The 14,535-nt window shown below is 49.6% G+C and overlaps 1 protein-coding gene across 7 annotated transcripts in view; it reads left to right on the plus strand.

The window, feature by feature from the left end:
* Positions 1-4,039: 4,039 nt before the first annotated feature.
* PCGF3 (polycomb group ring finger 3) overlaps positions 4,040-14,535 on the plus strand; it is a 208,785-nt gene continuing 198,289 nt past the window's right edge. For 3 of the 7 annotated variants that reach the window (XM_090039019.1, XM_090039020.1, XM_090039021.1), the window contains exon 1: positions 4,056-4,160. The gene's annotated coding sequence lies outside the window, so the exon portion shown is untranslated. Of the gene's footprint in view, positions 4,161-14,535 lie in introns of all 7 variants that reach the window. The other 4 variants (XM_090039016.1, XM_090039017.1, XM_090039018.1 and 1 more) reach the window with 3 other exon arrangements.

Below are 14,535 nucleotides of genomic sequence, written 5' to 3' on the forward strand. Positions count from 1 at the left end.
TGGTGGCGGTGGTCCCCAACCCTTGGTGGGGACTTGCCACCCCTCCCCACCAACAACGCTGGTGGCATCTGTGGGAGCTCCCCTGCTTACTGCTGCCATGCTCCCACTGCCACCTTCATGCTCCTGCTGCCGTGTGCCCCAGCTGCCGGGGGCATGAGTCGTTCATGCCTGGAGCCAGGGGCCCAACATGGTGGGGAGGGGAGCCCTTTCTAACCCTGCCTGGGTTAGCTCCCCCTGCCAATACACAGGGAGGCGGGAGGTAGTGCAGAACATTTATTGAGTGGCTTAGCTAGGCAGCCAGGGGCCTGTCACATGCACAAAAACTGGCCAATGGCAGTAGTGATCTCCTCTTTGGGCACAAGGGTCAGGGACTCGTAGTGCAGGCAGAGATATCCCTCCAGGCAGCACCAAATGTGACAGGGAAGCGCGGGCTTTCCTGGGGTGCTGTTGAAGCTCAGGCCCCTGTGCCACTTTCTCAGCTGTGTCTGGGACACAATGGTGACCAGCAGCAGCAGGGCACAGTGCGTGGGGCGCTCCTCAGCTTGACATGGCATATCTGGGGGACTCTCAGCAAGGGCATACTTGGGGCACAGGCCACATGTGGCCTGGGCCTGGGCCAGGGTCCCAACCACCTCTCCAGAGAGGGCTGCCACAGGGCTGGGGGCAGGGGTGTCAGTTCAGTCCGAGCCTGTTGGGAGCTCCTCACCTCCTGACCCAGGGTAGTGTGGGCCTGGTGTTGCAGAAGCGAACTGCCTGGCTTGCAGAGGAAGCTGTCGTGGCAGCTGCTGGCAGGAGCCAGCTCTTACCCAGCTTGGGAAGGGGACTGGGAAGACAGGCTACTTGTGGCAAGTGCCAAGTGAGCCACCTGCCCCCTTGGAGGGAGTGGGGACAGAAGGTTTAGCTGGCAGCCACCTGTGGCAGGGACCACCCAGTCAACTTATCATGGTCCTTGGGCATCTGTGCACATGTGACCCCTGATTTTGAGGTCAGGCTGTACAGCCCCTGAGCACAGTGAATGTCATCTCTAAATGTTGGAAACTCTCACAAAGAGCATCTCTCTCCTGGCACTTGGGGGAAAAGTGCCAGCTGCCACCGGGGATATGCCTCTAAGGTTGCCACCAGCACTGGCTAGTGCCCTCTGCATACACTGCCTTTGCCAGTGGCGTGCACAAGATCAGATCCTTAGGGATGGGGTCAGTTGTTGGGGAGGGAAATACCATTGCTTCAAAATGTCTGTAGCATGTGTAGTCTTGAGGTTGCTTTGTGGGCCTGGGGTCCATTGATGGCTGCCCAGGTGCCCTACTGAGTGGGGTGGGAGGAGGTGGTCTGCAGGTGCCTTGCAGACATGGTGTTCTGTCCACTGCTGGGGGGGGCGGGGAAGGGCAGGGAGCGTCCATGGCACACCAGCCACAGGCTCCCAAGACAGTGCCCCTTGCCAGGCTGAGCCTGTTGCGCCACCCTGCCGCCCCCCACAACCCCTTGGCACCTAGGCAGCTGCAGCCAGAGCCTGCAGCTTCCCCTGGCTGCTGTAAGGGGGCAAAGCAGGGAAGGAGCAGGCTTGGATCTCCCTAAAGAGCAAATCTGCTTCCAACTGTGTGCATATGTACATGCATTCCTGGGGAAGGCTTCATATGCAGTATTTTACTGTGCAGTAAGCCTAAATCACATTAACAGCGCATGTAGATGTGCCCAAGGACTCCATTTCCACACACTTGGAAAAGATGATGATGATTGGAGACACTTGGCATGGATTTACCAAGTCATGCCTGACCTACCTGATTGCCTTCTCTGATGACATGCCTGGCCCTGTGAATGCGGGGTGAGCTGTGGATGTGATATACCTTGATTTTTAGCAAGGCTTTTGATACAGTCTCCTAGAATATTCTCACAAGCAACCCAAGGAATGGACTATAAGGTACATGGTCAACTGCCCCCCCTCAGTGAAGGGGGGGGCAGGAGTCCCCCCGTGGCCAATCTTGCTGACCAGAGGGTGGTCCCTGTGGCCAATCTCGCCAACCAGGAAGTGGCTGCTGTGGTCCTGAAAGTGACCACGGCACTCCTGGAAGTGGTTGTGGTGCCTCATTCGGTGCTTGTGCTCCCTGGCTGCTGCTCGCAGTGGGGGCGCTGGCATTCCCCCCTGCCTGTCACCTAAGTGGGGAGTGCAGATTGTCAGGGGGTGCACCAGTGCTCTCAGGGGATGCATGGGGGAGCCACTAGTAAGGTGTTCCCTGTTGCCACTGGTAAGGTGGATAGAAAACTGGCTGCATCATTGGGCTCAAAGGGTAGTAATCAATGGCTCCATGTGTAGTTGGTGGCCAGTATGAAGCACAGTGCCTTAGAGGTTGATCCTGAGGCTGGTTTTGTTCAATATCTTCATCAATGACCTGGAAGATGGGGTGGAGTGCACCCTCAGCAAGTTTGTGGATGACACCAAGCTCAGGAGAGTAGCAGATATGCTGGAGGGTAGGGTTAGGATTCCCCCTTCTCCCTAAGCAGGATGTGTAGTCAGGCTGCCAGGCAATGAGGACTCTTGGCTTTCTCAGTAAGTTATTTTCCAGATTTTGCAGGCAGTGCCCGATTTTTGTGAAACAGTGATTTTGGTAGGTCCCTACTTATGACAAGAGGCTGAGGGAAATGGGCTTATGTAGTTTACCTCTAGCCCTCTACCTCACCCCTAGTAGCCACACCTGTTCCATCAGTCTAAAGTTTAAATTTCAACATAAATCCAAGATCCTGTTTCCCAACCAAAAGCCTACCCAGCTCTGGGTTGTTTCCTTACTCAGGCCATCGGCTCCCCATTCCGGTTGCAAGCCATCAGCTCCCCCAGGCTGCAGCCTGCAGGCACTGAAGCAAAGGTAAGAAGGAGGCGGGAGTGGGTGAGGAGGACAGGGTGAAGTGGGTAAAGGATCTAGGTCAGTGGGAGGCAGAAGCAGTGCAGAGGGGGGAAGGGGAAGAGCAAGCCTAGAGCTGTTGGCATCAGAGGTGGCTAGGAGGGGGAAGAGGGGCTGTGGGGGGGGCAGGCAGCAAAGGACAAGGTGCCTGCCCTATTACTGCTCCAGCATTGCCTGATTTACTGTGTACCCCCCACTATACCTGCCTAGAGTGAACACCCATCCCTAATTGGGCAGAACAGTCCCAGAATGGCAATCTCAAGTCCCAGTCTCAGGCTGCATGACTCCGGGACAGCATTTGTCCAGGATTCGCAGCTTCGTGCAAGTATCCATGGGAAATGGTGGGTTTTCCCTGGCAGGCTGGCAGTGTTGCAGCCTGCAAGGGGCTGCTATGAGTGGGACGCAGAGTATGCTGCATGCGTGTGCCTGCAAACATGCATGTGGCTGGAAATAACAGTGGGACCTCATGGAGAGCAGCTCCCTGCAGTCACGTCTGGGTGAGGGGGAGGGAGTGGGGCAGGGGCTAGGGACATTGCCCAGCTAGGGCAGTGCATAAGGCCAGGGAGTGGGATAGAGTCACAGATGGCTCGTGGGGGAGGGGGGCTCCCTCCTGCTGCTGCCCACCCAGAGGAGCATGTGTAGTATGTGCTCCTTAGGTTTGTGCACAGGGTGGGGGCAGATACTAGGCTACCTGCTGTGGGCTCAGGGCTCCTTGCCCTGCTACTCTTCATCCCAGGCCACCATGGGGGCGTGCCCCCTGCCCACCTGGCAACAATGGGGCAGTGGCGGCAGCTTGGAGTTGTGCCCACTGCTGCTGCTGCTGGGCTCCTGGGGCAAAAGGCAGCAGGGTGGGGAGCTCTGAGCCTGCAGCGGGCGACCCGCACCTGCCCCCACCCCGTTCTGCTCTGGCCATGCTGAGGGGGTGGGGAGGCATGGGTCCCACCTTGATATTTTACAAAGGTGGTCACCCTACACCTACCTCATTACTGCTCCCCTCATCACCCGCCCCCACCCAGGCTGGGGGCGGCGCTGACTGAGGGAACAACGCCCCGCCCCGCCGGGCGCACGGGGGGAGGAGAGACCCCCGCCTCGGCAGCGCCTCCGCCGCGCGGCGAACCGGGGCGCGCATGCGCCCGGCGCCCCCGCTCGGCTCCGCTCGGCTATTTCCGCCTCTTTGTTTTAAACTCCGGCCGGAATCTTCTCCCGTCTGCGGCGCCTCCGAGCAGCGCGGCCCCCGCGGCCGCCCGCCCCCCCCCTCCCCGCCGCCAGGTCAGTCTCCGTGTCCGCGTCTGTGTCCGCCCGCGCCCGCGCAGGGGTGCGGCCCGACCCGGGGGAGCGGCCGAGCCGGGCCGGGCCCGCTCGAACTTTGATCGCTGCCGGTGCCGCCCCCCGCAAGGACAAGCGGGCCTCCGGGGCGAGGGCGTCGGGGCCGGCCTGACCCTGCCCCAGCCCGCCCGGCTCTGCTCCTCGTCGCGGGGGAGCCGAGCTGCCCCCGGCCCTGCGGCCTCCCTCGCCCCGCCGGGCGTGCTGGGGCCTGGGGCGGGCGCGGTCGGAGCCCCGCCGCCCTGGCTGCCCGCGGCCTGCCCGGCCTGGGGGGGACCCCGCGGGCCCTGGGCTCTGGCTCCGGGTGGCAGGAGGCCGCGGCGTGGGGCTCAGCTGCCCCCGCCCCCGGGTCGCCAGCCCTGGCACTGAGTGGAGAGGCCCGGAGCTGCTCTGCTCCCTTGTGGGGCTGAAGGTGCTGTCAGCCAAGGGCAGTGCCCTGCACTAGTAACATGGCAGCCGACCTCCTTCAGCTCGGGAACAATTAGGGGTATTTCACAGGGGCCTGTGAAGAAACTTAGCAGGCTGTGAACTTGAGGGCAGCCGTCTCAATGCTGTTGGCCTGCTGCTTGGCTCCTGCAGCCCAACAGACCTCGGGTGCTTCACAGAGGATGCTTGTTTAAATTGCAATTTTCTTTGCATATCTTTTTAGACTGAAATTGTAATGTGGTTTCTCTTAGACTTCAAAGCAGTCAGGGGGCTGCACCCTATGTGGGCCACACCAGCAGGAGCATCAGCAGTAAAAGACAGGGCCCATAGCTGTAGCAGACAGCTCACCTGCTGTGCCCCCCCTGCTGCACCAGGCCCTGGGCTTTGCCTGCTGTGTTACACCTTCCTGTGGGGCAGGTGCTGGAAGCTGGGAGTGGGAAGGAAAAGGGAAGCTCTGAGACAAGGATAGGCAACCCCCTGCACGGGTGCCAGAGTGTGGCACACAAAGGCATTTTGCTTGGTATGTGTGCCTCTGGGCAGATGGCATGGCAGTGCAGACCCTTCCATGCCAAGGATCAGACTCTTCATGGTTTCCCACACAGTCTGCCTCAGCACGCCAACCAACATCTTATGAGTTGGTTGCAGGTGTTTTTTGGCACTCTGTCCAAAAATGTTGCCTACCCCTGCTCTGAGACCTTGGCTGCAGCAGGTGCCAGGGATGTCAGGTAGACTGGTGGGATCTTTGGGGCAGTATCAACCCCTTGCAGACCACATGTGGCAGCCCTGGGCCACCAGTTGGACAGCTCTGAGGAGTATGTTCTGTGTAACTTGAGAAATTTAGTGACTTTTGTACTCAAAGAGTACCAGGAAGGGGCTGCTGCATAGAAGGTAATTAACATAATTTGGGTGCATGGTTTTTTTTTTTTTCCTTTTTTTTCCCCAAGCCTCCATTGAAAGAAAATTTGTCTCAGTTATAGGGTAATCTGGACAAATCTGATTCTGTAAGTCTATCATCACTTAAAAAAAAATGAAGATGGGACATCTTGTGTTCATATGAAGTTGAAGATACTGCCTAAAAAGATAAAAATCAAACACCAAAATACATAAGGTTCTTGCGTGTATGCACGTGTATCATTGGTAGAAAATTCAGAGCTAGAATTTCAAGACGCGCAGTGATGATTCAACTTGATGATGATCGATCTAACATATTCCTACACGTTGATTGTTTTGCCTGATTACCTGGGTTCGCCGTATGGTGACTGACAAGCTTTAAATTTTAAATGGGTAACACTTCCTATTGATATTTTGTGCATTGCATTTATTTTTCATGAATTTCACTTTCTTGCTTTTCCCATTGATTCTTGAAAGTGGATTGTTGTGTGTATGTATATATGCACATGTGCAGGGTGGTTTTTAAACATGAAGGGAATGTAAAAGTCATGGTCACTTAAGAAGAACTAGGTTTGCTTTTTTCCTTGTGCCGATATATTGGACTCTGTGGTAAGCCATCCATGAAATATATTAAAATAAATAATATAAAAATAAATAAATGTTTGCCAGGAATTTGAGTGTCAAGTGTTTCTGGTATTCTTTCTTATTGGGCAGATGGCCCAATTTGCCTGTAGTTAAAAATGGGAATATTCAACGGAAGCCACTTATCAGTAGTTTAACTTGCAATGTATACTGCTCGTAATAAGGAAAGGCCTCTTCCAAGGAAAATAACTAAACTTACTCCTCCTGGACTAGCTTATCTGTCCTTGGTAGGGTTGATTTGATGTTGCTGTGATGGTCCAGGAAATGTGTGAGGTATCTTTTATTGGACCAACTGCATGGATGGGATAGATATAGGTAAGAATTAGGGTATTCATGCACCCTTCCTCAGGCCTCTGGGGTGAAAGATACAGCAGAGTTAAATAGTAGATGTAATATAATATAAGCTCTTGTAAAACTTTGTATGTAAACAAAAACGGGATAAGAGAAATTGGGTAGGCAGGAGAGATTCAATAAAAACTCAATGAAGTAGATTTTTGTTGTTGTTGTTTTTTCTCTCGTCCGTTTACCCACACAATTGCCATGGGCATTTGGTGCACTGGATGAAGTATACCCCATTCTGGTGATAAACATGTGCATGATCCATGGCTTTTGATTTGTGGCAGTGGAGATGTCATGGCAGGTCTTGTATTTATTGTTAAGGTAGGCCTGGGTCCTGTTAGGTGCTTGCTCATCAACAGGAAATTTACTTATGATAGAGACTTGCCTAATTCACAGAGGCCACCCCCCAGATTTCACAAGCAGGACACAGGTCTGGGCAGCCATTTTGCAGGCAGAGTGCAGTGGCTCCCACACACCTCTGGTTGTGGGACCATAGGACAGGCAGCGCTCGCAGCCAGTCAGTGAGTAGCAGCTGTCTTGCCTGCAGCACTTCAAGCGGGCAGCCCCTCCCCTGTTTACCTGTCCCATTGGGCTGCTGTATTTTCTTTTCTGTAAGTTCCCCCTTCTCCCCCCTCCTGGATTTTGCAGGCATTGCCTGGACTTCACAGAATCTGAAAAAGCAGCGAAATTGCAAATGTTGTAGGTTCTTACTTAAGATAAAGAGTTGGGCAAGGTTAGGGAACTGTTGGTAGGGGTCTAGAAAGTGGGGCTGGGAGTATTTCCCTCAAGGTCTGGTCCTTTTCTGTTAGAGGTACACCGATACATTGTTTTGATATCGGATTGGCACTGATATAAAGCAAATTGACTATATTGGAAATTGGCCTGGTGTGGCTGATAATTTGGCCAGGAAATGCCAGCATGCAGGCAGCAAGGACAGGAGCCCAGCAGGTGGAGAGCTGCGTGCAGCTGGTAAGTCTGGTGTGGTGAAAAGGGAGAAGGGAGGGAAGGGCAGGGCAGTGCCCCTCATGGTGGTGGGGGAGCAGTGGGCTGGGGCTGGGGTAGGTGCTGCCCAGTATGGGGGGCAATGTCAGGGGGTGGCATGTGCCCCTGGATCTCTGGGCTGGAAGCTGTACTCCCAGTGCCCCTGGCTCCCACTCTCAGCACAGTGCAGACCACAGCTGCAGCCTGCCTGTCCCACCCCATGGAGATCCAGGGGCACCCCTGCCGCCGATGCCCTCCCAGGTGAGTGGTCGGTGCCGTTGGATGAGCCACTCCTGGGCCAGCAGCGTGCAATGGCGGGAGCTGCTGCCCCCCCCCCCCCCCCCCCCCCCCCCCCCGACAAGCCGCAGCTCTGTCCCTCACCCGCCCTGCCCTAGCTGGGCAGTGCCTGCCCCAGCCCCACTCCTCCCTCACCACAAGGGGAGTTGATCTGCCTCACCCACCCTTTTCACCCCAACAGACTTACCAGCTGCATGTAGCTGTATCGGAAATCAGATTGGTATCAGCCAATATGCCTCCTTTAAAAATTGGCTGTCAGTATCGGCCCTGAAAATCTCTATTGGTGCACCCCTATTTTCTGTCCTTGCCATTGTATTTGCTTATTTAAAAAAGCTACCTATTTTTGGAACAAATTTAGTTCTAGTGCTCTTGGGTCTGTCTGAGCTAGTATTAAGAGTGCATTTTTCCCCCTAGAGATGCCTCTGATCCATAGCTGCACTGAAATGTGCAAACTGCAGTACGTGAACAGATACAGTTTTAGCAAATGTATCAGGTAAAAATAATAACAACATGTATGGTAAGATTTCTCCCCCCCCCAATCCGGGCATTTGCTTTGTCAAGTTTATGAGACTCTAGTACAGCTGCCTTCCTTCCAGCCCCACCCCTCCTCTGCCCCTTCCACCTCCCAAGACAATTTTGTCAATGTTGGGGCTATTTTCAAATTCTTTAGAATAGGGCTGTCCAACTTCAAAGCAACTGGGAACCATGTGCCCCCCCCAGATTCCACTTCACGTGAGAAGCATTGGTGGGGCCATGGGCCCCTCAGATTATATGCCCCCTTGCATGCATGAAGGTGGGCACCTCCCCCAGCCCCTGTACTGCACTATGCAGGCAGGCAGGCATACCCTCATGTGGCACAGCAGTCTGCCTCATCTTGAGCTCCCTGTGGTGCTGCACTGCATGAGTGCTCTGGACTGTTGGCTTCCCCAGCCATACAGGCTGTGCCTCTCCCTTGGATGGAGGCATGCTGAAGTTTGGCAAGGAAGACCGCTCCAGGACCCTGGCTGCTCTTGCAGCCAGAGGAATAGGGCAGGTGGTTGCGTCCTGCATGTTAACCCCTTGCAGGTAAGTGGCCCCTTGGCTGGCAGTTGAGTAGTGCTGCTATAGAAGACTAATTGATTAAGGTGGATTCCCCCCCCCCCCCCCCCCAAAAAAAAACAAACCAGTTTATCATTAGGGAAAAACATTGTTTTCAGATCTGTATTTCTTTAAAGAGAAACATGTAAAATATAGTAAATGTGCAACTGAGAAATCCTTCCATAAGTATTAAGCCACCACAAACCTTACTGTCAGAGAAAGTGAAATTATTATGTGCCCCAACATAGTCATGTTCTAAAAGTAACTGAAATGTATTTTGTCCAAAAATATATTGTCACATGACTGACAATAATATTATTTTAATAACATTTTAAACTTTGTAATTCACTGGCAATTGTTTTTAAGTATTTTCATGTTTAGTTGATAGTAACACGTGTTAGTTATTTTGCTTGTCAAACAATCTTACATCTTTTAAGAAGAGGAATAAATATTCCTTAGAACAATGTTTCTTGGTTGTTTTGACTGATAGCCAGAGAGCTGTGAGCGGTCTTACTTGCAGATGACCATATACCAATAGCACTACACCTAAGTGGCCCTGAGGGCTGCATGAGTATTGTGGGGTCAGTCCATGGACTAGATCCTGTGTGTGCAGTCAGTCTGCAGGCCTGATCTAGCCTAGGGGTGTGCAGGGTCAGTCCATGGTTGTAACCCTGTGTGGTGGCCCATCCTTGCATGCTGATGTGATCTGGTGCTCAGGGCCATGTCATCCCCACAGGGCTTCCCATGGGTCCAAAAATTTGGCAGAGGGGGAACAATGACAGAGTTAACTTCTGTAGCTCCTAGTGCTGTGGCAAACAATTAATGCTAGCACTGCTGCCAAATTTCCAGACCCATGGGGAGCTCCCCCAGGCTAGATCACAGCTCCACAGGCTGGATTTGGCCAGCAGGCTGTTGGCTGATCATTACTACCATACTCCGTTATGTTACAGGCTGCTAATTGGAAAGGTGAAGGAGGACCTGGTGTGGTAGGGATTCATGGAGCACAGTTTGCAAATCACGGCCTTATAAAGCACTACACTGCAGTACAATGTTTACTTAATTATAGAAGCAACTTGTTAAAATAGATATTGCTTAACTGCACTTTTTAGCAAAAGGTTATGATGTCAACAGACTTCTCTGTAACTTGTATGACCATTTTTTTTTTTTTTCATCTTAATAGCAATACATGCACTCAATGATAGATGGTTAGCTGCTTTAGGCAGAAGATGGGGTAGTATGGCTGGCACCTTGGAGATAAACTGGTTTGAAAGGTCTGAGCTACAGCATGCTTTGTCAGATATTAACAGACAGTATTTGATACTTGCCTTCAGTAGATCCAGTATATAGTATGGAGTTACTGGATATTTTACAAAGTAGAGGTGCACCAGTAAACTTTTTTTGGCTGATACCAATGGTGGATTAAGCATCCATATTGGCCAATACCAAACCAATTGCCAATATGTGGTCCGGCAGCTTAGAGAGCAGCATCCAGCCAGTAAGTCTGTGGGCATGAAGCGGCTTCAGGGTGGGAAGAAGCATGGGGGAGCAGACTGAGAGCCTCACAGTGGGCAGGAGTGGAGCAGGGGCAGGTGCTGCCCTACTAGGGTGGGGTGTGGCATGGGGCGGAGCTGCAGTCAGCTTGTCTGGGAGCGCCAGTGGGGGGCGGTTCCCAGCCACTGCGCACACCCCTGCGGGAGGCATGAGGTGCATATGCCCCCTGGATTTGTGTGTGGGGTGAGGGCGGGCTGCCTACTGGGGGCTGTGCCAGCTTCTTCCTGGCAGGGGTGCTAGGCTGGGGCTGTGCTCGGGGCGGGTGGCAAGGGAGTTACAGGGGGTGGAGAGGGATGGTCTGCAGCCACCTCAATTTGCCATAGCCACTGTCCCAGCACCAATGCTGCCCACCCAGAGCACAGCCCTGACCCACCCCCCTCTGCCAAGAAGAGGCCAGTGCAGCCCCTGGCCCCAAGTCTGTAATGGGTAGCCTGCTCTCGCTCCATGCACAAATCTGGGAGGTACATGTCCTCCGAGGGCATGTGCAGTGACCAGGAGTTGCCTGTGGCTCTGTCCTGCCCATGGCCTCATCCCACCCTGCCCCAGTTGGGCAGCCCCTGCCCTTGCCCCAGCCCTCACTCCCTCCTTCACTGTGGAGGCCTTGATCTGCCTCCCCCCACAGACTTACCGACGGATGCTGCTCTCCAAGCTGCTGGGCTGTATTCCTGACTTGTGCATGCTGTGGCTGCACATGTGCATGCAACATTTACCGGTGACATTATCAGCCTTATCAGTCAAAAAAATCTGATTGCCGATGGTGTCAGTTTTCCTTTTAATGGTGCCGATATAGTATGGACTGATATCAGGGTACCTCTAACTACGAACCTAACATAAATCATCACTAAGACCGTAATTAGCATTTTAAAAAAATCCACAATGGATTATCTTGGATATGCCCTCTAATCATGTATACACAAGCATTACATTAAACATGTACAGATATAAAAGTGATTCATAATTACATCTGTTTGTAAAACTGTGTTGTCCTTTTTGTAATGCTGTATTCACTTTGTCATTTGAATAAATTGTTCAAGAAAAGTTGCAGTTTCAAGTATTCTCAACTCAGTAAGCAATGGCTCATGCTGGTAGAATTTTTCAAGTATGTGGGAGCTATTTATTAGTGTGTTTAAACTTTGGCATAATGGAAGTTGAGTCAATAGATTTCTGAACTGAAGTGCATTGTATTGACAAAATTGTTCTAACTTCCTAGGCAGGAATAAGGCAAAGCACTCTTTGCTTTGCTGAATAATTGTATTTTACCAAGATGCTATGTTCCGTTGATGAATAACAGACATCCATATAATTTTTAATTGGGTTCCAGACTGAACAACTTGCTTTCCTTCAAGTGGGTGCCAAAGTGTACCTTAAGCAGGAGGAAGATTCTAAGTCAACCATTAACTGCCCTGGATTAGTTGGGAAGAAATCCTTTTCTGTGGGCAGAATTATTGCATAATATTAGCACTTCCAATACATTAATTGGAGCCTCTGGTTTTGGCTAGCGTGGGAAGAGGATTCTAGTCTTGGCAACTGTGAGACTGTCCTTCGGCTAGCACTGACTAAGAAGATTCTCGCATTGTGATCAGAGGGAGAGGTTTTAGCCAGCTGAAGGAATGACTCTTCTGTATTTACCCTCATGTATCAGTCTGGTTCTCTTACTACTCAGTTTCTAGAATGGGCATGAAGAACAGGAAGAATGTGTTGGTGTGTATAAATGAAAAGATTAGACTTTTGAAGCTTTCATTGTCTTGACTCTGTTTGACTCCTGTGTTTTATATGAATACCTAAAATGTAGTTTTGTTAGTCATGAAACTTCCTAAATAACTACTTGGCAAATATCTAAGATGACTCCCATAGTGTAGCACTTCTTAAATTAGGAATTTGTTTGCTGTTGGCTGAAAAAATATTATTTCTTAAAGCAGTAACTTTTATAAATGCTAACTCATGAGTTAAAGTATTTGTGGATCTTTAGAAAATGATCTGTACTTGGAGAAATGCTGTAATTCTTCAGAGGATAAATACTCTCATTCTTACTTGTAGTGGGCGACAACTTATTCCATTAGTTTTATCTAAATCTCTGACTTTATGGGGACTATACATGCAGTATGGTGCTCCTCTCTCTGACTAAATCTCTTTTTATAGTATCTGAGCATCATAGTTTTTTAAACGTTGTTTGCAATATCCCTGAAAGGCAGGAAAGTACCATTTTCCTGACTTTTAAATATAGGAGCCTGAAATGTAGAGACTAAGAATCTTGTCCAAATGTGCAAAGATAGGACTTGAAGTTCTAGGTTAATGCTCTAATCGTTAGACCACCTGTCCTTACTATAGAAAAACACCCTTAAATGTCAGTACAGCTTCTATGCCCCCATAACCTGTTATAGAGGAAAATTAAGTGAATACATTTTAAATGAATAAAAATGATCTGCTTGTTATTTATCTTTTTTTAAAGATAAAGCTACTGTTTTAAACTGATGAGTAACAAAAGTTCATTATAACTTCTGTTGTTTGTTCTACGGCTCCTATGTTGGAGGAGGTACAGTAGGTCATACAGAGCATCTCCTACTTAGTTTTTCCACAGCTTCCTCAACCACTCATAGATTCCCATATTAATGCATCACTTTCTAGTTAATGCATGGTGGCTGACAAACAGATGATTAATGATTTTATTTTTAACAGCAGTGTGGTCATTGGTTGGCTGTTTCGTGATTGTGTGTGTGTGTGTGTGTGTGTGTTTTGGTGGGGGAGGACAGAGTTCTCTAAACGAGCAGTTCTCAACCTTTTGGGACTTGAGGCATCCTTCCAGAATTTTTGTCAATTAAGTGGCATCCAACTTCAAAAAAAATTCTATTTATATATTGCAGTGCTTACCTCCTTAGATCAGTGCATCTGGTGTGGTTGGTCTGTCTGTCTGTCGGATTAGATAACCTCTGGAGGTTCTTTTCACCCCTAGTTCTCTGTGATCTCTTCCTGTTGCACAATTCATAGAAAAGGGGCTAGGTATATGAAGAAAGGTGGGGAAAAATGAAAAAAATTCCTTTACAGTAAATTTTTTTTTTTTTTTTTTATGTGCTGTAGTGGTTACACTGCAATAATGATGCACAATGCGTTTTTAATGATCCATTTTGTGGAATCATAAATGTGCACAACAATATGATAGCATTAAAAGTATGCCTCTCAAAGTTTTAAAACCTCTTCACTGGGTGAATACAAAGATTACTTTCCATGTTGAAAGATGAGGGCTGTCTTTTGTTTTGTAAGCAAGGGTATATGTTGTATCATTGCATCTCTTGAACTGAGCATAACACCTAACACTTCAAAGTTTCCCCTGTGGGATAGCTTGTTCCTGAAAAGTAGCTCTTGATAATCCAAATTCTGTCCTGCAGGTGCCACAAAGGGACTGCTTTTGTTGGCTTTTTCTCATTTTAAAGATCATTTCCTCTTTTCTTGCTTATACGTTCTTTATTTTCATTCCATGTTACTTTGTTGTATTAGAACCTGGGGCGGGGGGAGTAAAGACCTGTTAAGGAGGCTTGGGGTTAGCTTTTCTCATAGGAAGGTTTTTATGAAATATGCTTCACCAGATGGAAGCTAACATATTACTAAGTTTTTTATTATGTTCATTTTAGAAATAGTTGTGGCGGTGTGGGTTGCTCTTGCTTGCTGCTTGATTACATAAAACTTTCTGTTGTGAATACAGGCTAACATGAAATATTTGATAGAAATATGAAAATGGAGGGCACCTTTAAGAAATCACCCAATGCAACTACGTACAGTGACCCTGCCTTAACTGTTTTTCAGGTGTTAATATACGCACTATTTGTACTTGAACACAGATGCTTTTTTCAACTGCATAACATCCTTGTACCAATAGCAGGTCATTCATCATAATATGAGGTCTTTTGTGATTTTTAAAATAAAAAAATGAAACTCCTAAGTTATTCACATGATCCATTTTTCCTGTTTCAACCTTTCGTGTGTGTGTGTGTATGTGTATGCACACTCATAGTATTTCCCCTTACGATGGTAAACAGTAGTAGTGCACCAATAAAGACTTTCTTGACTGATACAGATACAGAGCTGTTAATCAGCTAATTGGCCAGTGCTGGTCCAGTTAACT

The sequence above is a fragment of the Crocodylus siamensis genome, chromosome 3 (assembly GCF_052110815.1).
Source record: "Crocodylus siamensis isolate JL-2025a chromosome 3, ASM5211081v1, whole genome shotgun sequence".
NCBI lineage: Eukaryota > Metazoa > Chordata > Crocodylia > Crocodylidae > Crocodylus > Crocodylus siamensis.